At 41.6% G+C, this 26318-nt stretch overlaps 2 long non-coding RNA genes across 9 annotated transcripts in view; one reads left to right on the top strand and one right to left on the bottom strand.

Annotated features, from left to right (window-relative positions):
* Nucleotides 1-15692, top strand: part of LOC144315664 (uncharacterized) — a 39443-nt gene extending 23751 nt beyond the window's left edge. The window contains exons 4-5 of the long non-coding RNA XR_013381397.1: nucleotides 5770-5919; nucleotides 13647-15692. This is a non-coding gene — a long non-coding RNA (uncharacterized LOC144315664). The remainder of the gene's footprint in view (nucleotides 1-5769; nucleotides 5920-13646) is intronic.
* Nucleotides 1-26318, bottom strand: part of LOC144315662 (uncharacterized) — a 330188-nt gene that overhangs the window by 72814 nt on the left and 231056 nt on the right. Inside the window, exon 3 of one of the 8 annotated variants that reach the window (XR_013381396.1) lies at nucleotides 7313-7405. The exons of the other annotated variants lie outside the window; for them this stretch is intronic. This is a non-coding gene — a long non-coding RNA (uncharacterized LOC144315662). The remainder of the gene's footprint in view (nucleotides 1-7312; nucleotides 7406-26318) is intronic. 8 annotated transcript variants of the gene reach the window in all.

Raw genomic sequence — 26318 nt, 5'->3', positions numbered from 1 at the left:
ATAAAGGAAATCAGTCCCTGTTTATGTGTCAGTGAATATGAGACAGGATGTTTCACCCCAATGACAATGCACACATCTCTTGAAGGACATTTATTACAAAGTAAATCCCAAAGAATCTCAGGTATCATAAAAACCCATAAGAAAACATAATAAAGAGTAACAGAAACTATAGTAAGAGTTGGGGATTGCAGTCCAGTTAGAAGGAGTCACTAGAGAGTCCTGTTTTGAAGTTCCAATTACTCTGCAAGAATACTGTGTTCACTTATAATTTCTATTGATTTGCAGTAACTTTTGGTATAGCTTATGGAGATAATGGAAGGCTCTAGGTCTCTAAGCCCAATCTTGGTGCTGCCACTGATTTGGGAGTGAGGAAAACAGATATCCTTCAATTCTTATCACGTTAAATAGTACAATAAGGGTATCTGAGGTGAGAGATAAGCCCTAAAGAAGAGGCTAATCACTGTGAAGATGTGGGCATAAAAGTATAATCAATTGTGTAATAGAAATAGTTGCCAGAACAACTCCCCTTCCCTAGTATATGCTTCTTCCAAAAGCATACTGTATAGCAATATAAGTTTAAGGACAAAAGGCTAGCCTATGTTTGAGGAAGAGGGTAGAGATGAGAGGACTCAGTAAGCAGGATTCCAAAAATATTCAGTGCCTCTGCAGTAAAATACTACTACAACTACTACTAATAATAATAGCAGGAAGGAGATGAAGAAGGAGAAGACTATCGTAGAAATCATTATTTTATATTTATCTTGAGCTAATTTGAATATTTGTAAGTTGGAGCTATAATTCAAGGTTTATTATATATTATTATAAATTGTGTTGCTAATTCACATCATGGGCTGCAGGAGGCCAGAGAAGTTGCTTCAGAACCCTCGTGGCACAGCCACCCAGTTACACGATAACTCATGGGTTCTATAAACACCCATGACCCTCAGAATGGCAGATACCATATTTGGGAGGCCAGCTTCCTGTTGAAATTTAATACAAAACTTCAGATGTCCCCATGGTCCAGAGGAAGAGAGGACCAGAGAAGGAGCAAGCCATCTGTTTGCCCATCACTGAATTCCAGTCTCCAAAGCGAGAGGCCCTCAGGAAGAGTGTTTATGATCCTCAAGGCCCTTCTCCTTGAGGCCCATGCTGTCCTTATGCCGGTTGGCCTCTGTCCCCTTACCCAGATCTCTTTATGAAGTGGCTCAGTCCTCCCTGTCCCCCTGTCTGTTATCAGTACACCCACCTGGGCTCCAAATCCACAAGGTCATGTTCATCAATGACAAGTTATGGACAAAGAGACACTTATGATGTCTTAATGGATGATACCAAGCAAACTGCACTCTTGGCATATGTTCACAGAGACCCTCCTATGCAGCCAGCTCAGTTTGTTGTCACTAGGTCCCATTATTCTGGCAGCAGAGTAGCAAATCAATTTCATTTTTCAAAATCTGTTTCTGGTAGAGTTAGGACTTTTACCTAAAGATGCTTACTTAAGAATCTGAGGATAAAGAACAAGAGGGGCATCTGCAGTGTTTGGAGGTCATAGAGCCACCCTGCTGCCCTTACCATCAATCACTTGTTTATTCATTCATTTATATAGTGCTTGCACACCTATAAAAACAGCAGCAGTCCTTGCTGTGGGCCAGGCAATGGGCAAGGGGCTGGAGAGCTGTTGATCTGGCCCTAAGCCCCAGACTCTTTGTTACCACCCTTTAACTGCCTGTTTTCCTGACATTAAGCTTATTAATAAACCGGATTTTACATTTTCCTGACTGGACTGGTTTAGTCTTTTTTTTTTTTTATAAATTTATTTTTTATTGGTGTTCAATTTGCCAACATATAGAATAACACCCAGTGCTCATCCCATCAAGTGCCCCCCTCAGTGCCCATCACCCAGTCACCCCCACCCCCTGCCCACCTCCCCTTCCACCACCCCTAGTTCGTTTCCCAGAGTTAGGAGTCTCTCATGTTCTGTCTCCCTTTCTGATATTTCCCACTCATTTTTTCTCCTTTCCCCTTTATTCCCTTTCACTGTTTTTTATATTTGGACTGGTTTAGTCTTAAAGCAGAAGTACTCTTCTCCGTTCAGGGACTTTCACTTTTCCTGACTGAGTTGAATAATTTGATCTAATAAATCGAGAGAATTTGCTGTGGGTTTTGCCTACTTTAATTAGAGAAGATATGTGTGGTGTCGCTGTTGTTTTGGTCATGTATTTAATTAAATTAATGAACTGACATCTTTGGTGGTGAAGAGTCCAAGTGCATGTACTCCCTTGTTCCTTTAGACGCCAGGCTTCACTCAGTAATATTATTAAGTTTACTATAGATTTTGGGACAAAAGCTGGTATTACTTGCTATCCTTCCATTAAAACGATGAGGTCCAGTTTCAACTTTTGAAGTCAATCTTGCCTAGCATACCCATTCTCAACCCAGTGCCTCAACCCCTGATCATCAATCCCTGAGATTCCTCACTCACTCCTCCTTCTTACACTGAGACACTTACTCTCACACACTCATTCTCACTGAAGAAATCATACACGATGACCACTTGAAGACAGTGCCCTCCTGGTGAGAGAGGCATTTCAACAAGAACTGAACTTAAAACCTAAGGGATGAAATAGTGTTTTAGACCTCAGGCAGCAGGAAGAAAAGATGTTTTGTGTGAGTGCAACATTCATGAAGCTACTGAGGGCCCCTCTACCAGCCTAGAGTCAGTGCTGCTCCATGGAAGGGAGAGTGTGACTTCACAGAGGGCCTGCCAGGAAGCCCTGCTGGCTCCATCATCACTTGCTGGAGTCCATTACTTGTGTTTTCTGTGGCTTTAACTGGCTTTGGAATCTTGCATAAAGCAAATGAAGCTGTAATCAGGGTCTTTGTCACTCTCCCATATTTGCATGTAAGTGCAGCAGTTTGGGGACAGCTCATCAGTCCTTGGCTTACTCAGAAAGGGTTTTTAAAGTAACAAAAGGAAAACAACTTTAAAAGGAGCTTAAGCATTTTGGGACTCTGCGATTTTGGAGACACAGCAGACAAAAATATTCTAATTCCTCCTTAGTTTACTTTGCACAATATATTGGTCCAAACAAGACAAGGACTGGACTCCAAGCAGAGAGGAGGTACCTCTGTTTGCAATGATAATGGGCTGCTTCACAACTCTATCAGAGAGAGGCAGCCCAATGTGTGTGCACGCAGCTGTCCAGGCAAGGAGCTGAAATCAAGCTCAGTAGCAGACATCAAGAGCAGGAGGGAGTGCCCTGAAGTTAAGGGCAGACATGGTGCCAGTCATTACAGAGGCACATTATCAATTAAGTCCATAAAGATTGGCTTGAGGTTTTAGAAACAATGTTGTAGAATCATCTATGTCCTGACTAAGTGGTTGGACCACATTTATGGGTGTCAATTTCTTCCTTTAGCACCATTTATGTTTTCAAAGATATATCTAAAACAAAGAAGCAACACATGTTAAATCAGGCAGAGAGGAAACAAAGCTGGGGTCTCTCCTACTCTGACCAGAGCCCTTCCTACAGCCCTCTCTGGAGACATTTCAAAGGAATCACTCCTAGGATCTGTTAGGGTCATTGGGCAAGTTCCTGGATTAGATGGAAAGTAAAGTTCCCTTTAATTGCAACAAACTGCAACTCTGAGCTAGCAATCCAGGCTTTACACAGGGTGTGAATCTTCTTGGCTGATTCTGCATGGAAAAGGAGAAGAAAGTAGCAGCCAGTCTCCCGGTGGCATACAAGATAAATATTATGAAATGATTGTCAACTGTTCTCTTTCCTAGAAACCTGAACATCTGTTTCTCCACTGTGGTGGTCATTAGGGACATTCACCAAGTAATTGCGGCTCTCCATGTTCTAGACGCATGGTAGGATTGCACTTCCTGCCCTGCCCCTGGAGTTGGATGGGGTTCTAGTTCTATAACTAATTCTGATTAATGAATGAACTGTGGCCAGTGAGCATTTTATTACTGATGCTGGACCCCACAATGCTCTCTCCTCTCTCTGGCACAGCAGCCAGCAGTGTTCGAGTTGTTGTCTGCCTGGGCTCCTGGGTGGCTATCATGAATAAGTCCTCCTCACCCAGTGTTCCAGGATGGGTACATAGTATGAAGAAAAAGGACATTTTTCTGTATCAAGTCACTGAGATTTGGGGATTATTTGTTAGTAATGCATAATCTAGCCCATCCTGAATAATACATCCACTCAATGCATCACTGCAGTTTCATAAAACAAAAGTCAAATTAGTTGGCTTCATGCCAGCAAAGCAGACAGCCAGTTCATTAACTAGTATTTATTAACTCTAAGAAGTGCCCTGTTGCATGCCAGTCATACGTAAGAAGGAAAAAAGTCTCTATCTTCAGAGGCTTGCTGTCTTAGCTGGAAATACACATTTCATGCAGGCAGGCAATGAAAAATGTTTAAATATTAAAACATAAGCGTATTTACATAGCTAGAAAAAACAATCCTAAAATTTGCATGGAACCACAAAAGATCCAAATAGCCAAAGCAACCTTGAAAAAGAAAAGCAAATCTAGAGGCATCACAATGCAAAATTTCAAGTTACATTACAAAGCTGTAGTGATCAAAATAGTATGGTACTGACACAAAAACAGACACACAGATCAATAGAACAGAATAGAAAACCCAGAAATGAACTCACAGCTATACAGCCAATTAGTCTTCCACAAAGCAGGAAAGAATATCCAATATGGAAAAAAAAAAGCCTCTTCAACAAATGGTGTGGGGAAAATCAGACAGCAACATGCAAAAGAATGAAACTGGACCACATACACATCATACACAAAAATAAATTCAAAATGGATTAAAGACCTAAATGTGAGAGAGGAAATCATTAAAATTCTAGAGAAGAACACAGGCAGTAACTTCTTTGACATCGACCATAGCAACTTCTTCATAAATATGTTCCCTGAGGCAAGGGAAACAAAAGCAAAAATAAACTCTTGGGACTACATCAAAATAAAAAGCTTCTGCACAGAAAAGGAAACAATTAACAAAGCTAAAGGGTAACCTATGAAATGGGAAAAGATATTTGCAAATGACATATCTGATAAAGGGGTTATCATATTATATATATATATATATATATATATATATATATATATATATATATATTGGATGGAATATTACTCAGCCATAAAAAATAATGACTCGCCATTTACAGTGATGTTGATGGAGCTAGAGTAGCTAAGTAAAACAAATCAGAGAAAGATAAATACCAAATGATTTCACTCAATTTAAGAAACATATCAGCAAAGGGGAAATAGAGAGAAGCAAACCAAGAAACAGACTCTCAATGACAGAGAACAAACTGATGGTTACCAAAAGGGAGGTGGGGAATGGGGGAAGCAGGTAATGGGGATTCAGGAGGGTTGTGATAAGCACTGAGTTTTGAATGAAGTGTTGAATCACTATACTGTATACCTGAAATGTATACACTGGAATTTAAATAAATATTTAATAATCAATCATTACATAAAATGAGAGAGTGTTTGTTATAAGTATCAAGGAGGTTCTACACTGGAGGGTGTTATGGACTAGATTGTATGTGTACCCCTCTAAAATTCATATGGTGAAGCCCTAACTAATCCCTAGCATGTTTGTATTTGGAGTAGGGTGGTTGAGGTTCAAGAAGTGATAAGAGTGGGGCCCTGATGTATTAGTGTCATTATCTAAATAATAATAAAAAAAGACACCAAAGAGCTCTTTCTTTCTCTCTCTCCTCTCTCCATGTGCATGCATTAAGAAAAGGCCGTGTGAGGACACAGTGAGAAGGTGGCCATCTGCAAAGCAGGAAAAGAGCCTTTACCAGAAATCAACTCTGCTGCACCTTGATCTGGGCCTTCCAACCTCCAAAACTGTGAAAAAATACATTGGCAGTCCAAGCAAACCAAGAGTAAGAAAGGAATATAATCCTGGGTTAAGCTTCCAGGGGACCTTCTAAAGGAAGCAGTACTTGCTCTGGCCTTGGGGAAGGAAGCTGAGAGTAGCTATAAATGCAATTTGTTTTACATTTATTATCTCATTTAATTTATATCATATAATACAACATACAACCCTCTGTTGCAAATGAGGTTCAGTGAGGTGGAAAGCAGGAGGCACACCAGATCTACAGATTGCCCAGGCCTTTCCTGCTTCAAAATTCATAAGGCTGGAAGTGGCAGCCAGTGTGTGTGGGGGGGGGGGGGTTGGTGGAAGGGGCTGGGGAGTTCTAGATGGATGGAGGGTGACATTCTCAGAGGCTGAGCAAGAAAACAGACCTAAATGGGACCAAGGATCTTTATCCAGAAGTAGTAGGAGATACAATGGGATATGAAGGCTGGGATGATATCAGATATGGCCATACTCCTGAAGAAAGAAGTAGTAGGGAGTCCCCAAAGAAATATCTAAATATTTAAATATTTAATCTAAATAAATATTTAAATATGCATCTAAGTCTTTTAAAATCTGATCTTGGAACTGTGATTGGATGTGAGGAGATTCTTAATAGTCAGATATAGTTTTTTTCTGGCCATCTTAAAAATTGATCCGAGTCAGTTTTAAGATGTCCTAAAAAGCCCTCTCCACTGTTTCTCGATTTTATGTATTTCATCATCTTGACACAGCCTTGGGACAAAAGCCTGATCCAGGAAAACTGGACTCTACATTGACTGCTTTCAGACAGTCAGTCTAAAGAGGAGAGGGAGGGAGTGTGCATGAGTCATAGAAAATGTACAAGCCTCATTATTGCCCAAAATTTCATACTCTGAAATAACAAAACTTTAGTGCCCCCGATTGAGACTTCTCTGGAGCTTGAGTTTGCTGAAGAGAATAGTGGATTGCCACTCTGCCCAGCAGCTGGCTCACCTTCTTTCCTGCTGCTTTAATAGACTTTGAGGTAATAACTTATTTTATTAAGGCAAAGACCCAAACCCTTTAAGCCCTGACAGCTTAAAAATGAGAAGCTCTGGGAGGCCACATGAGCTACTGAAAGTCTCCAACTACTGTTTTCCTGAATTTTATCCTCCCCTATGGCAGGAGTTCCTGACCTGGAGACCATAGAGCAGCTTTGGCAGTCCACTGGTCACTTGAAATTTCATACAAAAAACTGGATAAATATGCATGTTTCCAAGGAGAAAGTCTATAACTAAAATACCACATTCTCAAAGAACCCTGTGCCTGCAAAACAGCTCCAGGGGGTCCTTCCCTTCACTCCCACTGAAACCACTAGAGTCCAGAAAGCCCAAGTGGCTCAGCAGAAAAGGTGTTGAATGTGGACACAGGCAGAGAGAGTCAGGTTCAATCCCTACCTTGACCAATACCATCTGTGGCCTTCGGTGAGGGATTGCAATATTCTAACTTCAGTTTCTTCATAGAAGCTTCACTCTCCTTCCTTTGCAGGGCTGTGGTCAAGATCGGAGGTAAAGTGTATAGCATGCAGTAAATAAAACTATTCTTCTTTTGATATTCCAATCCAAACTAGAATGAAATAATGCTATTTTCTTAGAAGAACTACAACATCTATGCACCTCTGTAGAAATCTTTCAGGGTAATTTCACTCCTCTATTGCATGGATCTATCAGAGTGGGGATGCCATTCAACAGAGGGTATAACGAGCACCCAAAATCAGGAAGGGAAGCCAAAGAAAGAATCAATGCAGTGATGGGTTTTTCAGGCCACCCATGGGCAAAGATCCACCATTATTTCCTCATAATGTGTGAATGACCATTGTTGTAGGAGCCACCATATCCATGTTGTCATTTGAGTCCCACAACTGTTACCCTTGAGAATTCTTTCAACCAATGACTTTAACTCTTCAGTGGAATCAGAAAAACTAATACCTGCCTTACCTTTTACATAGAACAGTGATGCAGACAAAAGAGAATCGTGGATCACATGAAATGAAATAATGTGTGTGAAACAAGTTTGAAAGCATTTCAAAGGCTGCAAAAGTAAGGGATGGTCATTACCATCAACATCATGATTTTCATCATCGATCCACAAAGGCATCTTCACAGGACAAACAAGCAAACTGGGTTAGAGACAAAAGAATAGTGCTGCCCAAATAAGCAAAATGGTCTGGTCTCAGACAGTGGGAGGCAAGCCATCTGTTCCCTTTCTCCTTTTGATTTTCCCCAAGACATATGAGGAAATGTCGCATGATTCTGTATGTGGGCACTCATCTCCTCTATGACCAATGTGCACTGATTTCCTTGTTTTATATATTCATAAAATGACACCCATTAACAAGCTCCTTATGTCATTCCAACTCTGAAAGCCTCCTCCTCCTCCTGCTGCTGTTGCTGCTGCTCCCCATTTCCTCTGCACACATATGTGTTCCTGGCCCTCCTTCTCTGTCCATGCTTTTCTACTTTTTCTATATACAAGGATACCTGGCAACTTCCATATAACAAAATTCCTGCTTATCCCTCAAAGTCTAGCTCAGAGTCTACCTTATCTTCAGCCCACCCCTCCCCAAACTGGCTCTTCTTTCCTCTGCATTCCCCAAATCCCATGGAATCTGGGAACACTGGCCATATAATTTGTACTTTTGAGAGTCAAATGGGTACTTATTAATTAAAACCACCAGGGTAATAGATATAAACAGAGTCTTTGTTGTGATAACTGAAATACATGGTCCCTCTAAGTCTGGACTACAAATGCCAACCCTTTACCACGTGGTACTTCACATTATTATTTTATGGCTCCTTAGAGGAGTCTGTTCTCCCGAGCTGGCCTCCTATCAGACAAGAATCCTCTTGCTCCTCCACCCCCATTCCACATTCATCTAGTGCATTGCCTTAAATCTGGTTCCATGCAGAAAGAATCTCAATGGGGATTTGCATGCAAAGCTTACTGGGACGTATTCTCAGGAAAACCATCTGTAAGAGAGTGAGGGAGGCAGGACTGGGTAGAGAGAAAAGTTAAAGTGTGATTAACAGGGACTCCAGACCATTCCATAGGCAGCTCTAAAGTTGGGGTGACCCCTCAGATGGAGGAAACTGTCTCAAGACTTTAGGACTCTATTAGTTAATCATGTGCAGTCTGCCTTCAGGACATACTTAGGGAAAGGTGTGTGTATACCAGTGCCTGGGAATCTTCATTGTCATCTTAGAAATCTGTCTACCAGTCCAGAAGGGAAAATATCCATGCATAGTAGAATCCACTATAACCAGTTACCTCCGATCAATGAACTACAAAATTAGGGACACTTAGGGCATGATTGTCAGTTCTCTTTGCTACACTTGATCCTCATTGATGGTACCTCTTCTTCCCAAGTGCCTCATCTCAAGCAGTGCAGAACCCCAATTCCCATCAGGATTCTAAATCAAGAGAGTTGTTCTGCACTCATATCTGCTACCTCCAGCTCCTAGAGAGCCAGGTCCAGGTAAAGGCAAACCCAAACCTGAGATGAGTCTGACATGTTCAAAAACTGATTATTCAGAATTTTTTTAAAAAAAGAAAACATTTTGTCGTCCCCCACCACCAAAGGAATACATTCAATAGCTGATTTCTTAAATTTGTGATAACTTGTCAGACCCCAGACAAAGGCTACCTGTGTTCAAAGCCTGGTTCTACCATGTACTGTCTATATTTTTGGGCAAGTCATTTAACCTTTCTGTGCAAGCTTCTTTACCAGTATAATGGGCAAATACTGCCCTCCTAGTGGAATTACTGTGGGGATTAAATGAGATAGTACACGCATGTAGACTATTTTCCATTTCCCCTCCAAATCCACACTGCATCCTTCTATCTTTCTTGGTCTGCATCCCAAGAGATTGACCTGCATTAACTGTAGTATTGGGATCCCTTGCCCTCTGGCTTCTGAGTGGGTCTGGCCAATGGCACACATGGGACAGAGATCTGAGAGGTATTTATTTTTCTGGCTCCTTCCTTCCATGGTGACCCCAGGCTGCATGCATCATCCCTCAACCAAAGGTCAAAGCAGCTGTCAACATGCCCCCTCCACACAACTCTCTTTTTTCAGAGTCTAGTGATTGCTCTCCACTTCTGCTCCTTCAGGTCAAGAATGGTTAGCCCCCTGACTATCACTAGCCCACAGAATACTGCACTATCCTATGTGGCTTCCCTATATCCTCCTACCCTTCTAGAAATAGACCTTATAACTAGTGTCACTTTTTTCCTGCTAGAACTTGTATATAACTGGCCTATGGACAGCATTTGCTAATTTCTAGGTGTTAACCACAGTGAAATTCTGCCCATAAATGGTTTGGTTTGTATAGCCCTGTTGGTCATAGTTCCCATCCCTCTGCCTGAACCCCACCTCACTGAATGCAGCTCCAAACTCAGGGCAGAATGAGGACACTGCAACATCTGGAGAGGTTCCTGGTCTACTCCAATGCCTCTGCTAGGGTTCCCCTTCTCACCACAGGCTGCCTCCAGAGCCCTGGGCTTTGTTGCATTTCCCTGTGGGCCTCTCACAAATTCACACATCCTATACGAGGAAAGCACTCTCTGGTATGTTCTCCGGAGTACCCAGGCAGGCAACCCTCTCACTTGCCCTTCCCTCACAGGTTTCTGTGGCCAGCCCACTCCCCAACCTACTTTACCCTTTTCTCTGTGTTTTCCAGAAGCACATTTGTTAAACCTATTGGCTATCACAGATATTCAAATGCTTACTGGAAAGTCCCCAAAGCCAGTTTCCTATATAGCCAGACTGAGATACCCACAGCCAAAAGACAGCAAAAAGAATAGTCAAACAACAGGTCAAGCTGAGCCCACACACACAGGCTGACCAAGAATGTCAAGCCAACAAGAACTGACTGGGCCACAGGAGCAGTGACCTCAGAGCAGGAACACCTGCATCATGACCCCCACATCTGCCCCTACAGAAAGGATAACCCCACTGAACCCAAAGCCCACAGATTCATAAGACCAAAGATCATTTTACAGTTTACCATATCAGCCAGTACCCATTATTAAGCAGGAAATCACACTTATGTGTTGGGTCAGCAATCTATCCATTCAGGGAAAAATGAATTTTCTGAGAAAATGAAAATCATTAATTTACTCTCAAATTTTATTGGGGGAAATTTCTGTTGAATTTGAATACAGATGGGAGATAAAAGATGCTGGAGTACTCCATTCTTTGGTTTATTAATGAAGTAGGATACATAAAAGGCCCATTAAAATTACATAGAAGCCTCATAAGCATCTTTCATATCTTCTTAGTCAATTTCATGTCTTGAGAGCAGCATTTCTATGAGAAGCCGTCACCCAAATGCAGTGGCACCCACACTCACACATAAACAGTTTAGTTGTAGTCATCCAACCAGCCATCCATTCATTCGTTACTTTAATAGCTATATGTTGAATACTGAGTGTGTTGCCCTGGTTACTGAGACCACAAAGTAAGTTCTCTGCTCTGAAGGTGCCTTCAGTTGGATGGGGGGAATGGAAGTGCAAGTAAGCAACTAGGGGCAAAGAAGTCTATGAGTCCTGAGAGTTCAAGTAAGGACCATGTAACTCAAACTTGGGACAAAAGCATCAGGGAAGGCTTCTAGATTGAGATCTAAAGAGAGAAAAGGACTTAACTGGTGAAAAGGAGAGAGAAAGAGAGCAGAGTGTTCCAGCCCAAAGAAAGAGCACCCCAAAAGGCTCATGGAAGGTTTGCAGTAATTCAGTAAGACTGGAGCAAAGTGTTTAAAGGGAACAGAAAGAAGGTAGAGAAGAAAGTAAAAGTTCCAGGCAAACAATGGTAAGAAATGCGACTGAACAGGTAAGAAAAACTGTAGGCTGATTAGGGAAGCTTTTCTCGAGGTGGTAAGTTTTGATCAGGAAGTTGAAAGTCATGGTTATACTGGATGCATTCTGGGCTGTGGAGGAGGTAGCTGTAGATACAGAGGCGCATTCAAGAAAATCACTTGTGCTACTAAGACCTAAAGTTCATTCATGTATTCATCCATCCATCCACTCTTCAAATTTTAATTGGCCCTCTGGTATGTGACAACACTATGCCAGGCCCAATTGAGGTTAAGAAGAGTCAGACACAAATCCATGCCTTTGTCTCATACTTAAGCCCAAAGTCAAGCTTTATTGTGTTGAAAACTGTGCAATAATTGGAACTGGGGAAGGGTGTTGAGGCTTCCAGGGGGAACTCAAAAGTTTGAAGGTGAATAAAGTCCCCTTTCTGATTTCAGAAACCATTACCTTGAGGAGAAAGAAATGACACTGGCTAGTCCTCTTTATAACTATCTCACCTTTCTACTGACCACATAGGTCATTATCATAAAACAAGAACTATTTGAGCCACCCCTCCACTTTTCCTATTGACCCTGAAGCTCCTGCTAGGTCCCCTGCATCAGCTCACAAGGCAGAGATCATATTCCTTGCTGAATGTGTAGGTCTGAATGTAACACTATTTGGCTGTCTGATTTTGAAGCAGTTATTTAATCATTCTGGGCCTCAGTGGTTCAGGTCTCTACAATGTAAATGGTAATATCCACCTTGCAAAGTTGTTTAAATCATAACAAATCATACTTCTTTATCATTGTTAACTCATTTAAAGAAAATGAAAACATTTGTACAGTGAGTGCCAAAAGTTCTATATAAAAAGTTCTATTTGGTGGAGCAAAGTCAAGAGAAAGATTTGGGAGAAGATGGCTCCTAGATGGATCTTGAAAATCATCAGAATGGTCTATGTGGGTCATTTTAGTTATCACCTTGCATGGAGGCAGAGTCCTTCCAGGAATTAATTTATTTATGCCTTCAGTAAGTAATAATCTTTCCTGTGCTTGCTTCTGCTGACCCCATTGCCAGGAATTGTTCCCCTTCTTATCCTCCAAGGTTCTGTCAATGTTGTCCATCCTCCAGCACCAGACACACCTTCCCTGATTACCCTTTACCATTCACTAGCATTTGTAGTGTGGTCATATTTTAGTGGTCATATGTTTCACAGTATATTGAGATTATTTACATATCTGATTCTTCCTGGAATGTAATCTCTTTGACATCAGAGCTCATGTCTCCTTTTGTGCCTCTGTCAATATTAGATGTCTAATAAATGTCTATTGAACAAAGTGTGTATCATGCTTTGCAGTTTATAAAATGCTTCCATGTTCCCATCTCAGAAAATTTTAAGTCATCCCCAGGACAATCCTTGGAATAGGCTGGAAAGACCCATATTTTAGCTCAACATAGAGCTAAACATAGAATCACAATGAAATGCTGTGTGAACTTCAGTTACTTCTCAAGAGCAGAGATTCATAAGTATATGCTATGGGAAAGTCATTGACCTTACACACTGAGAGATCCAAAGGAGATAAGACACAGGGAAAGGACATATTTAATTAGAAAGACAAAAATACTGCATTACAAATCTTTCAAAGGGCTTTAGCAAGGACCCATGGAAAAGGAGAAAAGTGGAGATTTGAGTTAAAAACAAACAAACATACAAGATTCTAACTCCTCCTCTGTGATTTACAAGCTGAGTGATGTTTAAGAGAAAGAGAACAAGAAATCAACCCAATGGCTTAGAGTCTATTCGCTTATCTGCAAAATGATGACAGTAGTATTGGCTTGGACTATTGCAAAAAATAATTTTAAGATGTATGCTAAATATGCTGTTTTTAAGCAAATATCCAATTGACAGTAACCCACCCCTCCTCATCCTTCCCTTATTAGGAAATGGGATAGCATCATATTGGAAGAGAATCAGTGGAGGCTTTATGAAGTAGGTAACATCTAAACTGGACTTCTATAGTTGTTCTACTGGAAATGGGGATAAGAGGTATTTCAGAAAAAAAAAAGAGGTATTTCAGGAGACAATTGGTAAGTATAAAGTGTATGGTTCAAGAATAGATATGCGAGAGTAAGTTTATATCTGTGGTATATGTGTGTCTAGGTGCATGTGTGTGCAATTGTATGGTAATGTACTTGTGTTTATGTACATGTGTATGCATAGATGTCTGTGTATGTGCAAGTGTGTGTTTGTATAATGCATATGCAATTGTATGTGTATAGAAGAGAAATGGAAAATGAAGTTGGAAACATGGAGTCAAACCTGGGAATACCCCATATGGACATGATGCACAGAGCAAGAGGTCTACTTTGCAGCATTTGCGGAGATGGGGCAAATGCTAGGAAGTGAAGGGCACAAGCATATCAGCCTTACAGAAAACAAGAGCAAGATCGGCTTGATGGTTCACCGGAGGGAGGGCAGGTCAGATTCGGGAAAAAGTGAGCTGGGGATGGTAGGCTGGATAGGGGATGGGAAGGAAGGACCAGTTACTGAAGGAGAGAAACAGAAAATACTTTTCAGATGGCTGGTTCATGGGGAAAGGAAGGGTTAATGCTGAGTCCAAGCTGTGGGGCAGAGTCACTAGGTAAACATGGTGCTGCCCAATGGATTTTTAAATCAGAGGGATAGGGAAAGAGTCAGGGCCAAGAAGCCAACTAGGCTTTTTTAGTTTGGAAGCAAGGGGCAGCAATCATTTTAAAGCTATATATTAAAGTTAAAATTCTCATTCAAAAAAGGAAATCCCCCCCTGGATGTTCCAGTATATCTTCAAGATTCCTTGGTTCCCCAAGAGAACACTCATTTGAAGACAAATACCAGGGGAGAGGTGACACCCTCTCTGCAGTGGCCCAGGGAAGAGGTAATGCTCATCAGTCATCAACCAGAAAGCTCTCAGAGGACAGGCCCCCATAGACATGGATGAAAGAAAGATGCAAGCAAAATGCTAAAAATGCTTTGCAGACAGTTGAAGAATAGTTATGTGCCACACGGCAATCAGAGACATTCCCATGAGTTCCTAGTATTTAATCTGGGGTTGGGGGTACTGAAAGCAGAGGCAGGGAGAACTTGGGAATTACAGATTTTGCCAAGGAACAACTTAAGTACATCAGAGACTAATGAAAGAACAATTTTCCTTAGTCTTCAGCACATTCCAGAGTATTATTATAAATATGATTATGGCTTTAGGCTCCAGACTGAGGTGGAGACTCATTACCTTGCCCACTTAGAGTGAACTAGGCATGAGGTCCCTTCACAAGGTAGCCCTGAGCCTTCTTTATCTCTTGCTCCCTCTCATCCTGACAGGCAATATAACATAAATGTTGTCATGGCTACCCCCTCCCTAGAGGATGAAATGGATCCTTGAGTCTTTGAAGCAAAGGAGAAAAGCTGACAGCCTTAAGGCCAGCTTCCATGAACTCAGCTTTGGGTGTACCCCACTAACTCTCAGCAGAAAGCCCTCAAAGGTCCCATGTTGGTAATATCATGATTTTCCCCCTGATTTTTCCAAGTGTGATTGTTTATTTCCATCTTAAGCAGATATAACCATGGGACATTAGACCCCAGTACACCATCCCCAGCTGAAGAGTAAACCCCATCACATGTAACAGACAGCATGACGAGAGCTCAGTCAATCTTACAGTGCCATCACAAATATCGACTCACAAAAAATCATAGGAGTGCCTCAGTAGGTAAAAACCCTCTTGATAAACAGCAGCCAGAGAAGCAGCATATTCTGACTCTTCCAATTAAAATGAATAACCCCAAAGTCATTAACTCTGGATTCTGGAGTGATTTACATAGTTTTACCGGAAGATTACTTATTTTGAAATTTTTGTTTATTTATACAGAGTAATATCCATTCATTCAACTGAAATTTCATTGAACACCTATTACCAATCAATAACAATTTTTAATGATTATTGTAATGCTCACTTCAGTATCCGGCATAAATACAGAACAAGTAAGGCACATTGAAGATGCTTAGAATGGGAAACTCAGGAGGCTTGGGAAAACTTAAAACTTAAAAAACTTAAGACTTCAGGGACTCCTGGGTGGCTCAGCGGTTGAGTGTCTGCCTTTGGCTCAGGTCATGATCCCTGAGTTCTGGGATCGAGTCTCACATTGGGCTCCCTGCATGGAGCCTGCTTCTCCCTCTGCCTATGTCTCTGCCTCTCTCTGTGTGTCTCTCATGAATAAATAAATAAAATCTTAAAAAAAAAAAAACCTTAAGACTTCAAAATTCCAGCCTCCCACTAGAATGCTAGGGTCTTTCTAAAGCCCGTCTAAGCCAGCACTGAACCTCAGCTTTAGCAATTCATGGCAGAGAATGTGTTTTTTAATAAAGCCCACAAGATGTTTTCAGATAGGTAGGATCTGTACAAGTTCTTCCACAGGCCCTTAGAACTTTACCCAAGTGCTCTGGGTTTTGTTTTGTTTTTTATTTGGAAGAAAAAAGACTTTTTTTAAGATTTATTTATTTATTTATGATAGACGTAGAGAGAGAGAGAGAGAGAGAGAGGCAGAGACACAGGAGGAGGGAGAAACAGGCTCCATGCTGGGATCCCGACACGGGACTCGATCCCGGGACTCCAGGATCTCGCCCTGGGCCAAAGGCAAGCACTAAACCACTGAGCCACCCAGGGATCCCCAGAAAAAAAAGGCTTTTTAAATATATATATATATATATATATATATATATATATATATATATATATAAAACACAGTCTCTCATCTCCTCCATGTGATGACAGCTAATAGTCACTATAGCTTTTCTGGTCTCCTTAGTCTTGTCTATTTCATGTTAAATAGATCCTTGTCTTCCAACTTTCCTTAGGTGGAATATATTTGAGGGGATAAGAATAAACCTACAAATCAAGCCATACAAAGATGGATAGTTATAAACCATGGCTATTAATCATAGTGAGGCAACCTGGGTCTATTGCTAATAAGTGATCCTAAATTAGTAAAAGGATTCAAAGAGGCCCATGAAGCCCACAAACCTCATCCAACTTTTTGTATTTGTAACTCTTACTTCTGGTTGGCCATCATCTCCAGGCTTCTAGGACTGGACCAATTGGTCAAAATAGTCTTCATCATGTTGTGTTTTGTTTTGTTAGTATAACTCTATATCCTGTCATACTGCTGCTATATATAGGTCAAGAACAAGGGAAAGGGGCAAAGTTAGTGGCGAAATCCATTTGCTTTCTGGATTCATCCACCATCACTCTATGGCATGAACATTGCTTTACAATCACACTTCACACATAATACCTTCCTTTCATGGGCTGATTTCTCACCCTAATACATAACCCATCCCAGCTATGCTTTAATCATTTTCTGCTGAGGAGTTTTATGTCCTTTGGTTAGTAGCAACAATTTCATAATTATTGTAAGAATGGGTATCAAGTCTTTGTTATAGATTCACATTTCGTATGAAACCTTCTGAAGACTTTTCAGAGACACTGGTACTTTGATTTTGGCAGAATGTCATGACCAAGTCAGTAAGAACTGGCCATATTTACTGGGGAATACTGAGACATGAACTTGGGTAAGAACAGTAAATTCATATTCTGGAGAGACTAGAATATGGGAATGTTACAGAAACTGAGAAGTCCCAGAGAACTAATGTGAACATGCTGTCTCAGGAGGATTAACCTGGAGGCCATAAGCAGGATGTGTCTGCTTGGAACATGAGCCTGGAGGCAGAGTTCTTCACTGGAACCTTTTGCCAACATGCAGACATGCCATGATGAGGGTTTGCCCCCAGGCCAGCTCAAGTGAAAATAGGAAGAGAAATTAGGCAGATCCTAGAGACCAATCCTGTACAAAGTGGGAAAGAAGGGGATAGTTAGCCATAGCCTTGAAGGCACAGACATGGATGACTAGAAACATGGTGAACTGATACAATTCTGTTTCCATTTGCTGAGATCATAAAGAGTGTGTAGGTAGGGAGGACATCCAGGGTATATGGGAAACAAGAGCCATAGATCATCCATACTTGAACACTCCATTCATTTATTCAAAAAAGACCCATTTGCTACTCTAGCTCTGCCATACTATATTGGTGCAAACAAACAAAACAAAGAAGAAAATGTTAATCTGACCACATTTCAGGGTTAAGAGTGGAGTAGGATATTCACAGATATCTCAAAAACAAGGCCGTATATAACAGATATATAACCCAATGCAAAGTGCCCATGAATCAGCTACGATGAAGCAAATGGAAATCTCATCACCTCTGGAGGGAAACACAGTAGAAGTAAACTTGAGAAAGGAAAGGAAATGTGAAAGATAAGTCTTCAGGGTAAGCTGAGACACAGATCATCCTCCTAGCTATATTTCCCAAATGAGGTAGGAAAGGCAGGCAAGATGGTTGCCAAAGCCAGGCCTGACCATCGGGCCTTTCCAGCTTCGTATTAAGAAAAACATAGAGCTGCATTCAGATCTGTGCCTTTGAATTCAAGGACCTACCCACAAGTAAATGCAACCCAGTCATGGTGCCAGACTCAGTTAATGAGATTGAGCTATTCCTTCTTCTTTGTTGGGGCTAAAGGGGAGCAAAGAAGAAACTGGCAGAAGCCGCAGGCCTGATGTGGGAAAATGGGTGGAAGGATAAAGGTGTTTTCTCCTTTTTATTAAGTATCTTTCAAGATCTGAGCAAATCCTACCTCTCTAAAGTCCTGAAAAGCCTCACTGTTTATCCTAAGCTAACAGAGAATTTCATCTATACTCTTCATGTTAATCAATTTAAAATAATTTGGGGTGTATATGTTATTTCCCCTACCTAATCCTAAGCCTCTTGGAGTCATGGTCTGGATTCTATTTATCTACAAATTCCATGGAATCCGGTATAAGACACTCAGTAAAGAATAAATGTAAGCTCCAGAGCCTCACTACCTCACTGGATTTTCATGAAATCTGAGAAAAATCCAAGGCCCAGTAAGAGGAAGATCATATAAGAAGCCAACTCAGAAAGAGAAAAGATGCTCTGTCAATCATCTAAAATTTAAAAATAGAAAATGCTGCATCCTCAGTCAAGGGAAGGAAAGCTATCACCTGCTTCTCCACTTAGGGGCAAATTCCACACCCCTGAGCATGACATAAGACTTCAGATAAAAATAAGGAATTTAAAAGTCAGGGGACCTGGAGGAGCTGAAGAGGTTAGAACTGACTGGCAAGTCCCTTTGAGAGGTAGAGGGAGACAGTTGATTGAAGTAGAGAAACCCATGGATTTGTCCTAATTCCATGAAGGAAAACTTTTCATGTTCATCATTATACCTCTATCGCTTAGCATAATGACTGCCAATAATAAACATGAGTTGATATCCATGAAGCAATGGGTAATCAATGGATACCAGGAATGGATGAATGAATTCTGGGCAAGTGTAGGTGCAGACTTAAAGGAGAAAGGCCAGGAAAAAGGGAACTGGATGCCCTGTGATTGTTTAGGCACTTCAGCTTAGGAGGAAGGACAGAACTCAGGGCTCAACTCTGCCCGGGATAAAAGGGCAGAACTAGATTGTCTGGTGAAGAACTTCATTTCTGCCATACTTCTTGGGACATAGAACCTATGTGTGTGAAAAAAAATGCAAAATATTCCTTAACAATTTTTTATTATAGTTGACACAAAATGTAACATTAGTTTCAGGTGTACAACACAGTGATTTAACTTCTCTCCAGTATGCTATGGTTACAAGTATAGCCACCACCTGTCACCATATGATGCTATTAAATATCATTGACTATATTCCTTATGCTATACCTTTTATTCCCGTGACACATTCATTCCATAACTGGAATCCTGTATCTCCCACTCCTCTTCTCACATTGTGCCCTTTCTCCACCCCATTTCCCTCTGGCAACCATCAGTTTGTTCCCTGTATTTATAGGTCTGATTCTGCTTTTTGTTTGTTTGTTTATTCATTTGTTTTTTAGGCTTTACATATGAGTAGAACATAGGCAGTAATTTCTTTGACATCAGGCATAGCCACATTTTTCTAGATATATCTTTCCCTAAGGCAAGGGAAAAGCAAAAATAAACTATTGGGACTATCACAATAAAAAGCTTTTGCACAGTGAAGGAAACCATCAACAAAACAAAAAGGCAACCTACCAAATGGGAGAAGACATTTGCAAATGATATATCCAATAAGGGGATAATATTTAAAATACATAAAGAACTTATACAACATCACAAAAACAAAATATCTGATTAAAAAATGGGCAGAGGACCAGAATAGACATTTTTTTCAAAGAAGACATACAGATGGCCAACAGACACTTGAAAAGATGCTCAACATCACTCTTCATCAGGGTGATGCAAATCAAAACCACTATGAGGTATTACCTCCTTAAAACATGAAATATTCTTTTTTAAGATTTATTCATTTATTTCAGAGAGAGTGAGAGAGCACAAATGGGTAGAGTGGGGGGGCAGGGGCAGAGGGAGAAAGAGAGAGAGAATTTCAACCAGACTTCCTGCTAAGCTTAGAGCCCATTGCAGGGCTCCATCTCATGACCCTGACATCTTGACTTAAGCAGAAACCAAGAGTCAGATACTCAATTGACTGAGCCACCCGGGCACCTCACAACATGAAATGTTCTAAAAGTCAATATGCATTTAAACTGAATGAAATCAAATTGAATGAACAGATCTAAATTGTAAGATGGAGAAATGAACAGACATGGACCAAATTCCCCTAAAGAGATGGAAACTTCCACTCGGAATTTTAGACCAGCTTCAGCTCAGTTGGAGCTATAGAGTCACAAAGACACATTCAAGTTATCCAACAATTACAGTAATCGTGAAAGGCATGTGAAGGTGTATGACCATCAGATAAACCATCTAGGGTTACAGGAGTCAGCCCCTCCCTGTGCTGGCCTGCAGCTCCCTCTGGGCAGGTCTTATCTTTCTGCACCACATGCTGTTCTGGGTTTTATGTATGAACTTTTGGGGGAAAGGCATCTAACTGTGCAGAAGAAATGAAAGATTTTTCTCTTCTTTTTTTTTTTTTTTTCTTGCCTTTTGCTTTTTATGCTTCTTGAGGGGCATAATGCATTGGAAAGCTATCAAGAATTCACAAATGAAGTGACAGTAATAACACAGAGGGGACATCCAGAGCAGCCCTAAGGTTTCTACCTTATCCACAAGGAGGGGTGGGGGGCTTCAGGTCCTAAGGACAAGCAGGAAGGGAACCAGAATAAGACCCAGAGAAGAGGAGGAGGGGCTTCAAGGCAAGGGCAGGAGTCCAGGGGCGGAGAGCACCGGTGATGAACGAGGAGTGCTGAGGAATCAGGTCCCAGGAACACGTTTGTCCTTCCCATCTGATGGGGCTGTAATTACAGGGGGATTGAGCTGATGAAGCACGGAAGACCTTTTCCGCTTACGTTCGCATCTTCCCTCCATAATCATCTTTGAGAAAAACGTTAACTTGGAGTTGGATAAATGGCTCAGAAACTTAGATCATCGACTCAGTGGGTGTGGAGTCCCTGCAACTGGGCTGAGTTTATCCAGAACCATGTGTTTCACTGTCAGAAGACCTGGTTTGCCTGTATGTATGCCTCTCCAGATATTGGGGCAGATCACTAAGATAAAAGATAGCAATCTGAAATATCTGTCCCCTGGGTCCCATTTGGAAAGAGCCCTCTTCCAGAATCAGATGGGCAACATGGAAGCTACTTAGGAAGAAAAGCATGGCATCCATTCATAGTGTGTTTGGGAAAAACAAATCTAACCCACGAAGAGGTCAAGATTGTAAAGAGTGAAGCTCCACCTTTGGGGGTCACAAATCTTGGAGGTCAGGGGGACTGGGAGCAGCAAAGAAAAGATTTCTGGATAGGTAGGACATCATCTAGGCCTTGAGCTGCTAACGCTGGTCACGTCCACTGCTCTTGCCAGCTCTGAGAACTTTAACAACTTTTGTTGATTTCCTAATATTGCCAATGCCCCCACCCTATTTGGGTGCTTCCTACCCCTACTTCCTGCAAGGACCCTGACAGACATGAGGTCCCACTGACTCAAGAAATATTCAGTGAGCAAGAAGATGGTCACTTTTCTATTTCTCTACTGAGTGAGGATCAGTTTGATTTTTGAAATAGCACCAAGCAATGCAGGGATATTTGAGCTCATTGGAGGCTTGCTTCTATAGATTTGCTCAACATCTGAAGCCTCGATCTTGACTAATCAAATAAAATTGTGAAAAGTCCCATCAATAAGTTTATGATGAGCACAGTAGAAAATCTCAGAGGACGCAAACTCCTAGGCTCTGTCCTCAGCACATTGTGGAAGGAGGCCTCTTCTGTGCGTCATCCCTGGTTCATGTTCTTATCTTGGAGCTAATAGGAATTTCAGAAAGGAAGGTTTATGGTAAACCCATGAGAGATTTTTTTTTACTGACTTCTTTCTAATTTTTTGAAATGAGGAAAGGGAAGACACATGTAAAAAGTAATTCCAGGCCAGATATTATATTATCAAGTCTCTTATTTTCATAGTGGTGAATTCATTCTGTAGAGGTAGCTTTGTGCCATACTTCTGTGGCAGTGTCAAGGTCAAGGAGGCTTCTTAAGGAAGAAGCAGACTATGATGTATGCAATTCACCAGATCGTTGAGGCCTCCTGCTCCTGGATTTCGGGGACAGTCTCTTGGGGTCCTATTACCTTCTTCATTCTGGGCACTCCTCTGCCAAAATAAGACTCTCACCCCGAGCGGCCCTCAGCTTTCGTGCTGTGCAAGCTCATTCTTCATTGATTAATTAAATGTGCACACTATTCAATGTTTGTGCAGTTGTCAAAGGGCTTTTAAGTTTGTTCTTGTCAGGGCTGGATGCCATAGCCTATAGGCTCCCGAGGGGCAGACATCGTGCATTTTCTGTTACCTTATATAAAGCCCAAATAGAGAGAGAGGTGGAGTTAAGAAATAGAGAGTTTTTTTAAGCACTATGCAAATTCAGATTATTAACACTATCATTATTAACAGATAATGATGATGGTATTAGCAATGATGGTGATTATAATAATCCCTCAGAAAACATTCTTCCTTTCCTCCCTTTAGAAAGCACAGGCTGGCCAGCTCAGTGGTTGACTGCAAAACGTACACTTTAGGAATCCTGGGTAAAACCTTTCTTGATTTCCCTCAGCTTCTCGTAAGGTGCACAAGAAGCACACGTATGGGCGGGGGATAGGATGGGGGGGGCATGCTCGTGTGTATATACCTGCATGCATGCAGGCACGTAGACTGCCTTCTGTCTCTGACAGGAAATGACACCAAGGTAAAACACTGGATTGTTTTGCCAGCTGCAAGCCTCTGGGGTGTAGCCATAGCTGTAAGGGCTGAGGGTCTGGGGGAAAATGGTCTGCAAGTGTGGGGGATGTTCCGGCAGTAGAGGGGAAGCATTTCTTCAGGCCATTGTGGACCAATAAACAGTTCAATTTTTTCATTGTTGTAATTAATTTAATTAAGTTAACTTCCAAGGTGTGTTAAGAAGCAATGCCTTGGGTGATTAACTGTTCCCATATCAAGGTGTTTTCACAAACACATTTACCCTGATTAGTGTACACATTATTATGTAATTAAATACCTCACACAGAGGAATTTATTAGTGCCTCCTTGTCTCCTAACAAATAAAGCAGCCCTCAGAATCTCTTGGAAAAGATGACTCCAGTTGCCAGGAGAAACGGACAGAAATATGTGGAGATACACCAAGATCTAGCCTAAGGGAAGGATTTCATGGTTCCTCCCAGGGCAGTGCCACCTCCCAGAGGTTTGCAGCTTGACCCACTCCTGTGCCAATTTTCTTTCCTCTCCCCCCCACAAGGGTCCAGGAAGTCCACATCACCTGCCAGCAAGGCTCCTTCTTCCTCTTCTCCACTTACAAAGAGGAAGAAAGAAAGTCTTTGCATAGAAGGAATGAGGATTCTCCCCTTCATCTGTGCACATCCTTTTGAGCTGGCCTACAGAAAACTTGTGAAGAGTTTCCTGATCACTCCCTCTACCTCCTCCTTCTAGTCCATCTGCACACTGCTGGGCCAGTTTCTGTGTGACCCACTCCCAACTGCTTGGAAGAAGGGCTCTGTCTTGGCCCATTCAGGCTGCTATATAAAATATCATTGACTGAGTGGTTTACAAATAACAGTTTATTTCTTAGAGTTCTGAAGCCTGGGAAATCCAAGATCAAGTTTCTGGCAGATTTGGTGTCTGCTGAAGGACTGCTTACATCTCTTGCCATATCCTCATATGGTGGAAGAGGCTAGAAAGCACTCTAGGGTCTCTTTTATAAGGGCACTAATCCCACTCATGTGGGCTCTACCCTCATGATGTAATCAACTTCCAAAGGCCCCACCTCCTACTACCTAATCCCACTTGGATTGACTTTTAACATATGAATTCTAAGGGGACACAAACCTTCAGGCTAGGGCAGACTCAGAGTCTGAGATATGGAAGCAAGCAAGTGCCAGTCAGATATTAGCTTCCAAGACAAGTTAGAAAAGCAGTTCTTTCTGGACAGGCCACTTTCTCAAGGCCTTCTTCTCATGGCCACCAACTTTATGATTTATATGGTCAACCAGACAAATCCATATTGCATCCTAATAACTGCAGTAATAATCACCTACACTTACTGATCACATCTGCCCCTGCATTGTGCCAAACACATGTGCCCCTGCTCTCATCTTAGTCCTACTACTCCACGTGGTAGGTGCTATTGTCAATATTATTTACCAGAAGAGGAAGCTGAAGCATAAAGTGATTAGTAACATGTTTAAGATCACATAGCTCTGAAATGGCAGAATTGTGGAAACACCCCAGGACCATTGGGTGTGAAAGCCCCAGGTCCTGGCCTCTGTGCTCAACCCTCCCCCCCCCCAACCCCCCAACCTCAGAGGAAATGGCAGGAACCTGAGAGGAGGGTTCTGATTTTCAAGTCTGGGGGCCCAAGGCCCATGCCCTTGATGCAAAAAGCCAGACATGTTTCTTTGCTCCCCTGCCCCATTTGATGCTATGAGGCCCAGGCAACTTAGCCACCTCGGAGAGGATAAATAAGTGACATTTCTAGGGAATGTAGAAAATACTACTGAAGGCCAAGTGAATCAATGCTGAACGCAGAACAAAACAGTTCCCACCACTGGGATCAGACTGTTCAGGTTGGTGGCAGGGAGAGAGAATTATGTGAGCCGGGGGCCAGCTCCTGAGGGAGCTGAGATTGATTCTGTATGATTGATGACTTGGGGACAGAATGCCAAGTCATCAATTGCCTCGGCTCATGCCACGGACGGCATCAAGATCACTTTTCCCTGGTGCCCAGCCTGAAAGATTTCTCTTCTGTTTGTTTGTTTGGCCTGGGGCAGCCGCCTGCCGGGCTCAGCTGTGTAACTTTACCAAGGCCTTCTAAGAAAAGACAGGTGACAACATCTGGCAGGAGGGCACAGCACTTGAAGGAGAGGCAGCAGAATTGGAAACAGAGGTAGAGGCTGTGTGTGTGTGTGTGTGTGTGTGTGTGCGTGTGACACACAGAAAGAGAGAGACAGGTGGCAATAGCCCTTCCTTAGGAATCCTGATTTCTAGTTCCACATGCGCCAGTGTGTAATATTTGACCAACTAACATATTTTCTCTGTGACTCAGTTTCTTCATATAATGAAGGAATTCATATAACTCCTCTCCAAAATTTGCTCATGATGGCCTTAGGGCTTAGTATTTTTTTCGTTGACCTTTATCATGCTTTCTCAAGAAAATGCATAGCTCGCCCTACGCAGCCTCATACTTGATTGTAGACTCTTCGATGGCCCACTATGTGTCCCTCTGTGAAAGTCTTAACCCCCACCCCCCTGCTATAAACCTGGATGCTTCCTGAAGTTAGAGACCACAGCTTTCCTAGATCTTCTGTAAGCCTGGAGCTGAGCAAAACACATGCTCCATAACAATTTCCCCTGACCAGTTTCTTATACATAGAAATATATAAATTACCTATATCTTCCATGTAACATATGAATCATATGAATCTATATAAATGGTATTGGGAAGGTTACAGCTTGAACAAGACTGAAGATATTAAAAATCTCCATAAAAACAGCATGTGTGATTTTAAAGACAATAAGGGAGAGATAAATCTATTGCTTTAGGAAGATAATATCAGGTTAAGAGATAGTAGTGAGAAATCTCACTCCCTAACTTTCTAGTTTGCTGTTTCCTCTGACGACGTTAATAAACTTTAACTTAAGAGGTAGAGTAACATAGCTAAGAAGGAATTAAATTCCACCATAAGTAGAAGGATGGCAGTAACATACATATCCACTTCTTAAAAATTCCTAAGTCTGATTATAAGATGGGTAATTCATACACAGAATAGGATAATTGTAAATAAAGCAGTAGAGAGGAGGAAATTATAAACATCCACAACCACCATTCAGGGCAGAACATTATTAAATACCAGTCATATTTCTCTATCACTCCACCATTCTCTGTGTGTCTGTATGTGCCTATGTATGTGCATTTAATTAGAATTTTAATATTTAGCCTTCTTAAATTAGTTCAAGTCTTTGGGCTCAGAAACTCTACCCTAGAATG

The sequence above is a fragment of the Canis aureus genome, chromosome 6 (genome assembly GCF_053574225.1).
Source record: "Canis aureus isolate CA01 chromosome 6, VMU_Caureus_v.1.0, whole genome shotgun sequence".
NCBI classification, from domain to species: Eukaryota; Metazoa; Chordata; class Mammalia; order Carnivora; family Canidae; genus Canis; species Canis aureus.
This window is presented reverse-complemented; position numbering and strand designations above follow the sequence as displayed.